Source organism: Hirundo rustica, chromosome 3 (genome assembly GCF_015227805.2).
Source record: "Hirundo rustica isolate bHirRus1 chromosome 3, bHirRus1.pri.v3, whole genome shotgun sequence".
In the NCBI taxonomy this organism is placed as follows: Eukaryota; Metazoa; Chordata; class Aves; order Passeriformes; family Hirundinidae; genus Hirundo; species Hirundo rustica.
The window spans coordinates 24230244-24245528 of NC_053452.1; the positions used below are offsets into that span (position 1 = coordinate 24230244).

At 39.4% G+C, this 15285-nt stretch overlaps 1 protein-coding gene across 3 annotated transcripts in view; it reads right to left on the reverse strand.

Annotated features, from left to right (window-relative positions):
• The window catches only part of HHAT (hedgehog acyltransferase), a 151253-nt gene that overhangs the window by 83314 nt on the left and 52654 nt on the right, over positions 1-15285 (reverse strand). Inside the window, exon 10 of one of the 3 annotated variants that reach the window (XR_005700262.1) lies at positions 5462-5544. The exons of the other annotated variants lie outside the window; for them this stretch is intronic. The gene's annotated coding sequence lies outside the window, so the exon portion shown is untranslated. The remainder of the gene's footprint in view (positions 1-5461; positions 5545-15285) is intronic. 3 annotated transcript variants of the gene reach the window in all.

The following is a 15285-nucleotide window of genomic DNA, read 5'->3' on the forward strand; positions in this document are numbered from 1 at the left end:
CAGTCCAGACAAGGGTTGGCATAAGGAAGGATTGACAGGGAACACTTGGGAATAGGGGTAGGTATCAGAGAAGACAGAAAACCCAGGCTAAATTACCACCCCGGGCGGGGGGTGGGGAAGGAATAAACCACGGAGTATTAAAACACAAAATTACACAAAGTAACAAGTGCATGCCCCAAGAGAAGTTCAAGGCAAGGTCATTTACAAAATTCGGGACTCTCAGTAAATATGACCACTTTAGACCCCTTTAGATGACCCTCTAGGACCATAAAAAGACTTCCAGCAAGAGGCAGAGGCATATAAATTAGTTCTAGGAAAAGAGATGTTTATGGATTACCTACGAAGTACGTTGTAATGAATGTGTACGACCACAGTGGATTTAATACTGTTGTAAAGTTTCACAACACACATTCGATCAGAGGAAAAATCCTCCAAGTGTGTCCAGCGTTGTAATGAAGAATGCCTGCTTTTTAATACTTCAGATTGTGTTAGAAAGTTTGTAATATGGACTATTTCTATATCAGAGGGCCCAGCTCAAAATTCAGAACATTGCATACCTCAACTGGAGGCTGCATAGGCATAATTTTCCCACACAAATAAACTCTGCAACAAATCTCTTCCCTTGCCATCTCCCCTCTCTTCAAAAGAGAACATACACAACATCACATTTTACAATAGTTTTCAACTACATCTGAAGCAACAGAGACCAGTTCTTTCTCCGCATATGACTGCACATATCAAACTGTTTGTGGTACAGTTAGTGAAAAACTGTTAAGTGTGTCATTTGCTGCTTTGACTATGCCAAGAATAAAGTACTGTGGTTTCTCCCATCCCTTAGAAAGCTGATTTAAATTCCATAGGTGTAGGCACAAGCTATTTAGCCATTCTGCTAATCTTATTATGCCAGGTACATCAGAAAAAATGTGGATTCCTCTGCATGTGTGAATTCAGATGTTTAAAATACACTCATCACCATGCACTTAACAGCTACCTTTTCCAGCATGCCTCTGTCAAAGGAGTGCATGAAATGCCGTCACTACAACAAAACCTATTTATTTTCCTTATTAAACCATTTTTGCTTGGAGACAAGGTGATAAAGTTGAATAGCCCTCTAAAATTTGCTAGGTAACAGAAAGACTGTTTAATCTTTGCAGACTCCTTTGTGGAGAGTTTGATGATTCTTTTGCATTTTTATATCCCTTTGTACACATGCATGTCAAAGGGCACTGTTAGCATCCACAGACCACACAGCAATTTCACCAAATAACAAAATACCTTTGCTTCACTGGGCTGTATAGTTCTACAGACAAACAGAAATCAAGATGTCAGAAGACTTTCACTTGGGTGCATCAAAAATACAAATTTGTGCGCGACCAGGATAATGTTCAAAGTCCCAAAGTCAGTGAAAACTTACAATATTCAAATTATAAACCAACATCAACAAAATGTACTTCAATGGATCTCTGAAATAAAGGCATGTAATTAATGCAAAGCGGAAATACGGAGGAGACGTTGCATAAATATGGCAGGAAACTTGACAAGTATCAAAGTATCTGCTTAAGGAAAGCTCAGCATTACATATTCCTCCAAACTGTATGTGCACAAAGTTTGAAGAGTTAGACTTTTGACATTATTCCAAACTGAGTAATTCACTCACCTCTCCTGAGCTCACATTTCTTAGAAAATGCACTTTGCAGTTCTGGGAAATGACTATTTATAAAGTACAGCCAAGGCATAGAGATGTCTAGGCAAAGCTGGGATCACTTAAAATTATACAGCACCTTCCACAATACAGAACTTCTCTACATTCTCCAGCCTGTGTCAAAAACCCTTCAAACACCAGCAGAGTTAAATCACCTCTAAATGCAGAGTACAATACACATTTCTCAGCCCAAATCAATGTTTTGAGAATGAACATTAATTAAGCAAAGTGAAGCAAAATATTTACTTCTGTAGAAGTAGCACCTTTAAATAATTATGATATCCTTTTTTCTCATTTGTACAGAAAGAATAGACATACTCTGCTAACAACCACCAGGAACAGGGTTCACTCCAAATTAAAACTCGAGTGGAAAATGGCAGTTCCTGTGAAGTCAGTAGCAAGAGGGGCTAGAGCTAAACAAACCAGTAAGTTTTAAACATATATCAAGAAAATATTCCATTGCAAAAGTAGAACTTGAGAAAGAAATGCTGTAGTTATGGTCAGAAATTTAAATATATATGTAAGGATGGGGAAAAAAAAACAAAAGACAAAACCCAGGTGCATACTCAAGGAAAAAGGAATGGTAAAAGTGCCGGGGGAAAATCGTAAGTTAAGGTATCATGGAAAGTTAAGTAGAAAATGTATCATAAATCATCTTATCCTGCTGTAACACTGGCCTGTTTATCTCTCAGTTGTCTGAAGGTAGTCTTTTTGTTAGAAAGACAGAACAAATAATGATTTAAAAAATAATGATTTGTATTGATCCTCATGAAAAGATTGTAAATCAATAAAACTAGTTTTAACTGTGAAGTACAAATGTAGGCCAGAAAAGACAGAAAACAGTTTAAAGAGCATTCCAGTCAGTGCGCCTTGATGAAATTCTCTGAAAGGTATTCAAGGAAGCATCTGGTTTATACATTGGATCACCAGTGCTTGTTTTTCATGTTTTCTGCTTCTTCAACAGGCTGTAAAAAGTAAACAAACTCCTTTTCTTTCTTCAAAAGCTGGGGTAACCAACAAGAATAAGAAAATTTCATCCAGCTTGGGAACTACTTAGCAAATTTCTAGTGGTACTTGGGAACACACTATGAAATAGTAGCTTGTGCTCACCTCATCCTTAGGACTGAGGGCTAAACAGCTAAGAAATAGCATTCAGCAAGGTGAGGTAGCTTCAAAGAGTTAAATAATCAACATCAAACTGGCTTATTTTCCCTGAAAAACCTCAAGAAAAACAAACAAATCTCTCAGTTAAAGAGAGACCAGCAATCTAAAGAATGTCATGGTAAGATAGCTATGGATTAGCTTTTAACCTGTTTGAATTATTCATCAAATATTGAACAAAGCATTTAAACTGCTTCAATATTCAATAACTGCTACCTCTCAGCAACAGGATGCAAGTACCTCCCTGGGCTGAAAACTCCACACCTGGGAGAGAATCAAACAGTACAAAATCCCTCCATCCTACTGCAGTTTTGCCATGAGGCAGTGAAGATGACAATTAAAAAAAAAAAAAGAAAAAAAAAGGCAAACAAACAAACAAAAAAACCAACCAAACAAAAAAAAAGGCATGCACAAACCAACAATGTCCCACCACACTAAAAGTGTAAAAGTAAACATGAGGCTTTGCACCCCAAACCATGAGTGATAATGGATGGTGGTGGAACATCTGTCCTTGACTCCAGCCTCAACTGGAAGGCAGTAGGCAACCACTGTTCTCAGCTATTGATTTTCCACCATCTTGCAGAGTGGTCCTCCACTGGAAAATGGCTTTTCCCAGTCACAAGATCCTCACAAGGGTATCGCTCAACTTGCAGAGCTGCAAGCAGAGCATTATCCAGCGCTTCCTGCCTTCACACTGCAGCAGATCTCTGCCTCCAAGAGCACCTTCCCTTGCCACAGACAGGTTACTTCAGAAGGAAGGATGTGGGGGTACAGCAACCATCAGCTCCTGGCTGAGACCAAAAGCTAAGAGGCAATGGAAATGTACCTGAATTTCAGGTGTACCCTCACCAGTGATTTGACTCTTGGCCTTGAAGCAGACTAGAAATGCTCAGCCAGTTTAAGGAGTAGTCTCCCATTCTCCTCTACCTCTTACCTAAACTTCACAATTTTCACTTAGGAGCTCAGACAGTGGCAGAGCAGAGCCATATGCATAGAATTCATGAATACAAAAAAGCCAAATGTAATTATATGGGGTCAAGCATGTTGACAAAATCCTGGAACATTTTCTGTTTACAATGCAAATGTTTTGTTTGACAGCACCACTGCAGAGATTGATAATGATGATCCATCACTACAGTAGTGTTTATTAATGTTCAGCGAGAATTAATGTGAAGCTGAGTGGGCATAAAATGATACTTTCTCATTTTTACTTGCTTGCACATTTGACCATTAGTAATGCTAAGCTGCCTTCACTTGTTTCTCACCTTTTTCTACAAACTAAATATCCTCTAGTCCCACAACAGCAGTCCTCTCCATCCACTTCTTGTGACCATCTGGCAATTCTATGATTGTCTCACCCTCCATTCTGTCCTGTACAGTGAGAAGTAAGATAAGTTTACTTGCTCCTAAAAGAAAAAGCCAGACCATATTTTCTTTTATTATCAGCAGGGGTTTTTTTTCATCAGTTTCAGATGGATAAGGATCTGGATTAGGTACTTCATTTCAAAGTATCTTTTGCTCTACCCCTAAAATTAGTCGAACAAAATATTTTCAAAATGTGAGGCTTGAAGAATCAGAAAGATTTCTTGACTTTTCATGGTTACAGAAATCATGCTACAATTAACTGCTATTTCAAGGGAAAAACATTGAATAATTGTATGTTTATACTTCTTTTTCTGTATGTATTCACAAAAATTCTTTGCCTGGACCCTTGCATGTTTTGTGAGGTTTGTGGATGCAGGGATAGGGTACATCAAGAGGAGCACACACTTAGCAAAGCAGAAGGATAAAAATATATTAATTTACCACTAACTTAGTCTGGAGATTGGATTTAGCAGAGCAAACTTGACAGATATTCTTTCCATTTGAATATTAGTTCAATTTCCAGAGCACATGCGTTAAAGGATTTCCATTTTATAGTTAAAACCAATGTTTCCTACATTAAAAACTCTTCACTATAAAAACCCAATACTACATGCAAGATACAATGATTTTCTCATCTCATATAATTAAGGCCTGGCTGAAGAGTTTTCATCTTCTAAGCGTTCCTGCACATTTACTCTTACTGCACTTCCATAACCTATTGATATTTTTACTTGCATATTATCTCTATAGGGTAGAGAAACCATCAAGAAAATACAGTGCAAACTAAACTATAGTCCTTAACATTAAGGCTGCAGGTAAAATCCTCTTCTGAGCACATGCATGGTACTAAGTGTTCAGCTAAGCTGTGAGGTATCAGTGTAAAGCCCCAATTTCTCTTAAAGAACAAACATAAAAATACTGTTCTCTGCATCTCAGACTCTCTTCTGTGCCTTTATGGGACAAGCTGAGCATATGACACAGCCTCCTGAGGTAATCCCTCTTGGACAGCTGTTGTTCCCCCACCCCCTCTTCCCCTCCCCTCCGAGCTGGAATGAACAAGCTGCTGGGGCTACTCCTGAGATCTCAATAGGCAATGGCTTTTCTGCTCCTGACTGGCATGATGAGAAAGGTTGGAAATCAAAGGATCTGAACATGGACTCCTTTAAGTAAGCTCCAAAATCCCTTTAAAGCTATAGGGGACAGCATAAAGCCAGTAACCGTCAGTGTTACAACCTCTAAAGCATCCACTGCCAGCAGAAGGTTGAGGATTTTCAGCAGGGCCGCTGCCATTCAGAACTGGAGGCCATTTTGAGCTCCTAGGGTAACAACCATAAAGAACGTACAAAAGTGAATGCAGGCAACATTTAAATTATAAATTGAGTTTTACACGTAATTCTAGTTGTGTAATACACATTTCTTCACAACAATAATGCCTGTGTTCAACAGGATCTTTGCATAGGACAGATATACAGCTTTGCTAGCTGTATCTGAGAAAGAAAACCTGCTCATAATTATCATACAGCATTTTTTAACCTTGCTAATAGAGTTCAATATTAAATCTGAGTACATTCTGTGATGGTAGCCTAGCTGTGCTTCCTGTGACTCTTGTTTTGCTGAGTAGGTAGAGTTAAAATCAATAGCAAGGGCATCCTTCTCCATCTTCTACCTTCAACTGCCTTTGCTATGCTTTTTAACTTTCTAAAGGAAAAATAGCAATATGAAAAACCACCACACATTTTAACTCGTAATTCTTGAAAGGTAAATTCATTGAGAAAACATATTTATGATAAATCTTTGGTTTTGTGAACCAAACATGTGAAAAATTAACAACCCAGCATTATTTCAGAATCACATCTACTCTAATCATTGAGATTCAGTAATTTAGAAAGCATTCTCTTTCCACATTCCTTGTAGCAAGAAATAAAGCATCAAAGAACCTTTTGCTGAATCCAAGCATTTAATCTTCTCTGTACATAATCCTGCAAGGATCAACAATACCACACAGCCATGTCAGACTGTAGATAGTATCCAAAATCAGGCAGCAGCCTGTACAGAGTGCTTGACATGTGAGATAAGCCTGTCCTGTCCTTGTTTCAAAATTTTCTAGTTGATAACGCTATTTAGGTTTAACATTTTGCCAGTTCAGACAAAATCATTGCAGTACAAAGCCTGTTCTGCCATTACTGGCTCTGAAAGCCATTATGAAGGAACAAGACAAGTGATGTGAGTACAAACCCAATGGCATATTTAAACTCAACTGATCCATGTTAGGCACAGACCTGTCTTGCTTAATTGGATAGCACGTACATGCTTAACAACAGACACATGTACTTCCATAAAATGTAGAACCCAAACCTTTTCAAGTGATCCAAGCTGCTTTCCATTCATATATTCACCCTCTTTTCAAACAAGTAATAACTGACAGCACTTTTTTCTGTTTCTCACAAGCTCCTGGACTGCACAGACAGTACTTTTTCCCACCATACTCACTGCTGCAAGTTTGTCCCTTATTTGCCATGCCTGGAGGACTCTCTCAGAAACCGAACCCCTTTAGGAATACCACTCACCAAATCTAAAGCACACAGGCTGATCCAGCACTTAGTGCAAAATACTCAACTATCCCATCCCTGCCTCTGGAAAAGGTCACAAACCAGGACAGCATCGTGACTTGCACAGTGCAGTTCTACCATCCTCAAGACAATATCCAATGTCCCTGACTCAACATTCAGTGTATCTCACAATTTGGCAGGAAAGCAGTAAGCCCGAGGCGGGGTTTTATGAGGCTACCCTGGTTTCATTTCTGAGGAAGTCGTAGTATCTCTCTGCCAGGTCACACTGTACCGGGCTTATCAGAGCTCTAAGGAGCACAGCAAGGCCTGTGTCCTGCCAGCTATCATTCCACTAAGTTCATGTGAATTTCTCCATTTACATGTGAGAGAGAAAAGGAAAGAAAATGTCCTGATGCTGATATCCCCATCGTCTGTCTTTTTACTCAGAAATGTGTCTTGTAGATTTAAGCTGGGCCCAGAGAGAGAGAGTGAGAGAGAGAGAGAGAGAAGAGGGGGAGCGCTGGAATTTTTTCAGGCTGTTCTCAAAACGTGGGGATAATAGTTCAGCTTTTTGTGAGCTCATGGAAGTGTTCTCTGAGTTCTTCACTGCAGAGAGAAAGAGAAAGAGAAGTGGGGAGTTTTTCTTGGGTTTTTTTGCTAGTTTTCCTCATAAGCTACAGCGTGAAAGGTTTTTCCAGGGCTGTTTCTTTCCTGGAATTGTTCAGCTTCTCTCTGGTCCAGAATGCCGGGACAGTCACCCAGGGGCTCCTCCCCACAAGCTGCTCTGCAGCCTGGACTCTGGGTCTGAGCCCCAGAGGGACTGAAAGAGACTGAGTCAGCTGAGCCACACCCCACAAAAGGACTCTTTCTCTGAATCAGAGAAGGACTTTCTGAATTTGCCATCTCTTCAGAACAACAAGAGGTTTCATTGCTTAATAGCATTCACTTTTTCATGCTTGTGAATACTTTGCTTGTTAAATCAACAGTTTTTTCCACTTTTCTCTAAGAAGATTATCTCCTGAACTGGTTGGAGGAGGGGCTGCTGAATTCTGCCCTTTAGGGAGACATCCCTTTGGGAAGTTCCCTTCCAAATGTGTCCCAAACCAGGACAGAAGAGAACATTTTACTGACAGCACTTGACTAGTTCAGAGGTAGGCATGAAGCACTGCCTCTCATTTGCGTTTGCTGCTGGCAAGGAATGATCAAATATGCAAAAAAATCCAAGTTGTCAAACATTCTCTATTGACCTCTATTGTAATACAAAAATAATTGCTTGACATGTCCACCTTCACATCCTAGGCTTTCTGAAGTTATCATGATTCTGAAATTAACAACAGAAATAATATCACTAAACAAACTCCCCAAACCATTTCATATAGACCCAAAGTTTTAACATCAGCTTCATCTAAAAGCTAAGTGACTAAACTCACACTTGAAGGCAAACACAGATAAGGATCCATCTAACTGTGCTGGCACCTACTTCTGCTCATTGGCAGGTTTGCAGAAGTGGAGAAAAGATTGTGAAAAGAATTCAATATGGAGATGAACTGCAGAAGGACAAAAACCCAGCATATTCTTTCATTTCTTTTCAGCATCATTTTCTTCCTATACAACTAAAATAAAAGACTCAATTTATGAAAATTAAAGCAGAGTGAAGAAGGAATGAGAGACAGAAATTAAGTGTATCCTAGAAATTTGACATTTGACCAATAATGATGGAAGTGGATTTACTACCCATATGGTAATTATGTTTTTAAATTATATCATAATTATTCAAATGCAACTGACCTTGCCATGTATAACTCTAAAGAACTGCATGTACAGTAGAAAGAACAGATTTGAGACTGTTTGCAAGCCGAAAGCTGATTATGCTGAAACACTGCACACTGAAGAATAATGTATTCTGACCCAGTGAGAATGAGCTGACTGGAAATAAGACGAGACACTAATTAAAATCTGCGCAGCACCTGGAAATTAGGAAGTGATTTAAGTCCAAAGTGTCATTATTATCAATGTATTTGGGGGTGAAAGAACATATAGGAAGAACACAGCTAGTAGTTCTTTATTCTCTAGACCCTTCAGCGTATCTATGAATTCTCCACTGACGTGTCTCATGCTAAAGATTTTTTCTAACAAATTTCTAGACTTTTCTAAAGAGATATTATTTTCTTCTGTGTATTTGGGAAAGTTACTTTCAAGGCAGACAAATTACCATGCTGCAATCAGTCTTAAAATGCATAGGAAAATACCTTTCAAATACACAATCTGATCTAATAGGGTTCAGTAAAGCTTCACGTACACTGATGCATTAAATACATACATGGAAAGCCATATTAAGTCAGATACCAAATTAAACACAATTTGTCATAACTGTCATGGTTAAAATGCAGATTCTGTTCTGTCACACAAGTTACACTGAATGTCATCTTAACATAGTTTCTTCTCTGCAAGTCATGTGTGATTACAGGATAGTCAATCTATTCAAAACAATACTCAAAAGACCTCTGGTTGTTCCAAAGTCAATTTCAGGCACTGGTAAGTGTTCTGTATTTTATTTGAAACAGTCAATGCTTGTTCAAACATTGTTGCTTATTCTACAAAAACTCTTATCCTAGATCCATCACTACAGTACATGAATGCCCTCTGGTTGTGTCCTTAAAAAACAAAGTAACTATGAACAAACAAACCCACAAAAACCCAAAACTGAACCCACCATACTCTGTGCCTCACTCATCAGAGAGGGAAAAATGTGTGTGCAATATAGCACAGCAATATGGGACAAAGGGAGACTACAGAAATTTTCCCAAATGCACGGACAAAAAGGTGATGGTCCTCAGTTTGGGTAGGTGCTCACTATCAAAATCTGAGCACCAACTCACATTAATTCATTACCAAATTAATTAAACTCCTGGAAAGATCAATCTTCAACCTGCATGTAGAGTGATTCATTGTCTTTGAGGGTTAGGGCGGGTGACTCTGGTTGGCCACCCATATCTGCACAATGAAATTTTTTGTGTCTTTCAGCCCCACAGGGCCCAAAATTTGAACTTGATTACTACTGAGTAGGGTAGAAGTATCCAGAATGTTAGAGGCCCTTGGCAGTGAAAATAATTGAGTATTCAATACCAACTGGACCATTCCATGTACATCATCATACTGTGGCACTCTATCCAGGAACAAAGGTTCTCAGCAACAAAAGTTAAAAAATTCCATGAGTGTAACAAAGTTTCAAAGACACGTTACATGCGCTGCTGAAGATAGCTAAGCTAGAGACTGTCAAGACTGTCTGCACGGTATAAAAAGCAATCAGTGAAAAAATATAAAACACTAGAAAAAATAAGCACTGTTACCCCAGAATCTAGTTCCAAATCCTGTCCTGTCCTCCCCTGACATTTGAGTCATATAAGCTAGTGCTTGCTTGCACCACAGGAGGAAATTGTTTATTATATTTCCCATTACAGTTTTGTAACTATGTATGAAAATAGGGATGCCATCTATAGATATGAAACATTGCATAATGACAGCCTACAAACATAATATGTCACCAGAGGAGAAAACAAAGATGACAAGGAGGTTGTAAACAACCTAAATCAATCCATTGCAAGGATAAAAAGAATCATCCTCAAAGTCACTCTTCCAGGGCAAAGCCAATTGTCTGTAACGTTATTGCATCTAAGCACTTACCCTGGGAGGCAGGGAAACGTGCATCACCTTTGGCTGCCAAAATGAGCAGAGCTTGCTCCCATCATCCCACTCAAACAAGCCACAGCACTGAGTAACAGTGGACAATCTGCAGGGACCATAGGAGTTTACATTGTCAGTATTTCCACGTGTGTTTGATGTGTACCCATAGTTCAACACAGATATTTTTAGAGAAACCTTGAACTGCTCATCAGAGTACAGGAACACTTCCCATAGGATGCCATGAAAAAGCAGGGATGTATCAAGTGCTTTCAGGTCAACCACAATGCCATGTATGCTGTCCATCAGTGCCATGTCTGTTCCAGCCACCTACACGGAGGTTAACAAAGTAGACTTTTGGGATGTGAGAAAGCAGACTGGGGAAAATACCAGATAGGGCTGATTGACATGGAGCAGATACCGTAATTAGTTGGAATTAATGGTCATCCTTCCTATTGCTGTATTTTATCATCACTATCAAGAACTAGTCCAAAATAGTGGCTAGAGAAGGACGCCACAGCACTAAGCAGGTGACCTGAATGGGCAAACCTAATATTTATGAGTGGCAGGAATTATAAAAGTTAGGAAAAAAATGTATGTGACTTAGAATGAGGAAAAGAGAAAGGCAGATCTAACTAATTGCTATTCAGAAGTTTCAGTAATTTTCCTAAGAAGTTTTCATTTTTTAGACAAAGAGCCTCAAAACATGTGAAAAATCTAAGGTAAAATTTGATACTGACAGCAAAGAGGCAAAAGATGGCAACACTGGCTGCCTGAAATTGTCTATCACATATTAGGGAAACAGACAAACGTGATGCAACAGCTTTTTGTTTGTTTGTTTGTTGGTTGGTTGTTTTTTTTTCCTTTTCTCCCCACAATAAAAACTTACTATAATTTAGGTTTTTTACAATTCTATTCACTAGATGTACACTGCAAATCACATTTGAAAAGTTTGGCATTTTACCACAAAAGGTAACAAAGGAACACTGGAGGACTTCCCGGACAGTTTAATACAGAGAGCTCTAAAGGAACTGAAAGACTATACAAGTTTCTACCTCAGTTATTTATAAACTCCATAGTAAAAGCAATGGGTGTGAACACTGAGTTAAACACAGGCTAATGCAGTAACTGCTTAAAAGCTCCCTTCTTTAGGATACATTGGAAGGTTTTAAATGACCAATGTTACAGTAACTAGAAGACTGACTAAAAACAATGAAGTAACACAAGACCCATCTGCAGAAAAAAATCCTAAATTAACTTATGAATCCTATACAATTCTTTTGAAGGATCCACAGTAGCCACGGATGCAGGGACAGGGAGATAGATTCCTTTCTTTGTCCAGAAGAGAGTCACACAGGCCAGTGCACTAGCCTCACCACACAGGAATTCTGTCTCAAAACAAGGATTTAGTGAGCAGACACACAAGATGGCCTAAAGAGCCATCACAATATGTAGGATAAGTTGAGCCCCAGCAATTTAGATGTACAGTGGCTTTTTTTTAGAGTCAAACTACTGAAAAGTGGACACCAGAGCTCAGTGTTCCTAAAACAAAACTATCCCATTGCACCTATTTGAAAGGACAACTTACAGCCAAAAACGTGGTTTAAGTTCAGATGCAAAGCCATAGCCTTCACTGTGTTGTGTTAGAAAAAAAAGAACATCTATAGGCAACATATTACAGAGTGATTTACTTTCACATATGGATAGCTATTACTGCAACGTTGAGTAGGGCCATCAGTTTAGGTAAGATGTACAAAATAGATGGTCCTGCTTTGACAGCAAACGGTGCAAAAATGATGAACATCAGCTGAGGAACAACACTCTTCTCTAAATCACCAATAGCAACCTATTTCAGAGTAGTTCTCGAATAACGTGAAAAGAGACGGTCTGAAGACCTTTTCCAAGCAAAGGTTTTCCTTTCCCAGATCATAAAGGTAGGATTGGAAGATCCATTCATTTTTGCCTTTACTTAAATAATTGAGTCTGTCAACTAAAGTGATTGCGGCAGTCTCCTGCCAGGGATGAAAGACAGGGTGATAAGCTTCACATAGCTAATTACAGCAGCAACCATACTAAATCCTCTCAGAATCTGTTTCATAGAAATATCACTTTTCTGTGGAATAATTACCTCTTACATGCCCAGTCTTTTTCCTGACATGCTTATTTTCATGCTCTGACATTTTAACGCCATCTGCCTCCAAGAAGGCCAGCCTGACACATTGTCAGAATTCAATCCACGCACCATCTTCCTACTCCCCATCATTTCACTCTTCCCCTAAATACAGAGGAATTGCTTCTCCAATGCCCAGTGTTATGATTTACCATTTGGCAGCATGAGTTAGGAGGTGCTTCTATAAGCAAACCACAGCAATTCTCAGCCTACTTGTACATGTTGTGACTACAGTTTCTGTAAAGTGAAGAGGAATCAAAGCCCATTGCTCTTGGATCCACCAAATCCCTTTAGATCATGTTTTCTGAGTCATTTGTGTATGCAACAGAAGTAATGCACAGTCCTTTTTTCTTCTCTTCCTAACCCCATGGCAACAGGGGAAAAAATCTCCTCTAGCCTTGTTTACCTCCAATCAGCAAAAGGGCAGGTATGACAAAATAATAAAGAGCCTTCAGTCAGACAGGACTAGTTGATGCTCTTATCTTCCCTTTCTAATACCTTGCTTATAGAAACAGTGAAGAGGAAGAAGCACATACACCACAGAGACAAAGAATTGTCTCAGACAACTTGTATAGAAGAACAGATTTTATTTCCCTCCTGACCTCTGTTTGTTCTGCCTTATTGTTCCCACATTTTGTATTCCCTGATTCCTTTCCTAGGTCTAGTGACTGACAATAGGTATTGTCCATTTCTATCAGGTCTGCAAGAGCACTGCTGCGTCAGTGCTTCCCTCCCTACAGGCTGTCACCAACAACTTTTGTGAGCTGACATTTCTCACAAAGCCGGCAGAACTGTACCCTACACAACTGGTTGCCAGGTGCTCATACATAAATATTTAATTGATACCTTTTTGTTTAGTAGCAACAACTCAAAAAAGCACAGATGGAATGATATCAAACCCAGAATAAATTAATAAGACAGATAATGACTAGTTTATTACATATAAAAGAATAAATCATCTCTGTAGACATCACTTTCATTTCTTTGTATTAAAAAAGCCATTGATTAAGCATCTTTCCACAAACATCACACTGATTTCCAAAAATCCCAACCAAGCTAAACCAACCAAAAAAAAGGAGGCCATGTTTAGCATCCAATGCGCTTCTAAACAGAGTCATTTGGGAGATTTCATCACTAATAATTTTGTAACGGTTAGTACTAAATTGATTACATAGAAGGGGAACCCCAGACCTCCTTAATGTTAATCATAAATTAAAATGTAGGAAAAAGAGGCACGCCCAACAAAGAATATTGACTTAAAACACTTCTGTAATTTGTTTCAGGATTACTACCATACATTTCTGTATAATTTACAGTATATTTTGTTCAAAAGACAGCAATAAATGGGGAATGGTCTTTTGGTGAAAGCTTTCAAGCCTACTCTAGGGACTCAGCATGCTTGGGTGGCTCTCTGAAACACCTTTGCTCTGATGCAGGCAGCATGGGGAACAAAGAGGAGGAGCAAGAAGTCTCTGCAGTTGCATGACTGGAGTGCTGTGAGGGACGGATACAGGCTCTTCAGGAAGGACAGCATGGGAAGGCCTGGACAGGGGCTTGTTCCCTGTGAAAGAGCAGCTGGAGTTCATGGCGCTGTGCCTGGGGATGGGTGTCCCTGTTACAGATCTCCTGATCCCACAGCAGCACTCTGAGTGCATTAATGCAGCAATGCAGCATCCGAGTGCATTAATAACTACTTCCCAACATGGGCAACCAACAAGGAAAGACGTTCTGCTAGACCTCGTACTTACAAACAACAAAGAACTGGTCAGAGATGGGGAAGTCAGAGGCAGCCTGGGCTGTGGTAGCCATGTGATGATCAGGATCTGGAGAGGAGGGCCCAAGGCAGGAAGCAGAACCACAGCCTTGGATTTCAGGAGAGCAGACACCATCCTTTTCAGAGATCTGTTTATAAGAATGTCATGGGATACAGCCCTGGAGAGAAGAGGGGTCCAGGAAAGCTAATTGATATTCAGGGATCACTTCCTCCAAGCTCTGGAAAGGTCCATCCTGACAAATAAGAAATTAAGCAAAAGCAGCATCTGAGAGCAAGGAGCTCCTTACTGAACTCAGACATAAAAAGGAGGCTTCAAAGAGGTGCAAGTAGTAATTTCATTCTTAGTCTTCAGAGGATTTATGAGCCTGAAAAATGGGATATTTTGATTGCTGTTTTATTTTTAAATCATCATTCTAACAAAACTAGGGCCTACTGCATGCTCTTCTGGGCAGACTTGCATTGGCAGCTCTTGGGGGCAGCCTTAGGAGCTAAAAATCACATCGTTTTTCATAGAGAAGCAAAACCTTTATTTCTATAAAGCATGCAGAAACAGAACAAAGTCTGTTGATTTCAACACCAGCATGATCTTGGAAGAGATACAATTTCAGGGTCTGAAGCTATATGTTACGAGGATGAAAAAAACCAAAAAAACAAAGCACAAAATGCTGACCCAACATAATGTCATTAATAACTTGGCTATTAGGAGAAAATAACTTTGTTAGAAGGGGGAAAAATCAATTTACTCCAATAAAGTGATTTCAGGGGATTTTCAGGTGGGAATCATGGAGAATTTCTTCACAGAAAGGGTTGTCAAGCATTGGAATGGGCTGCCTAGGGCAGTGGTGTAAGTCACCACGCCTAGAAGTCTTTAAGAAATGATTGG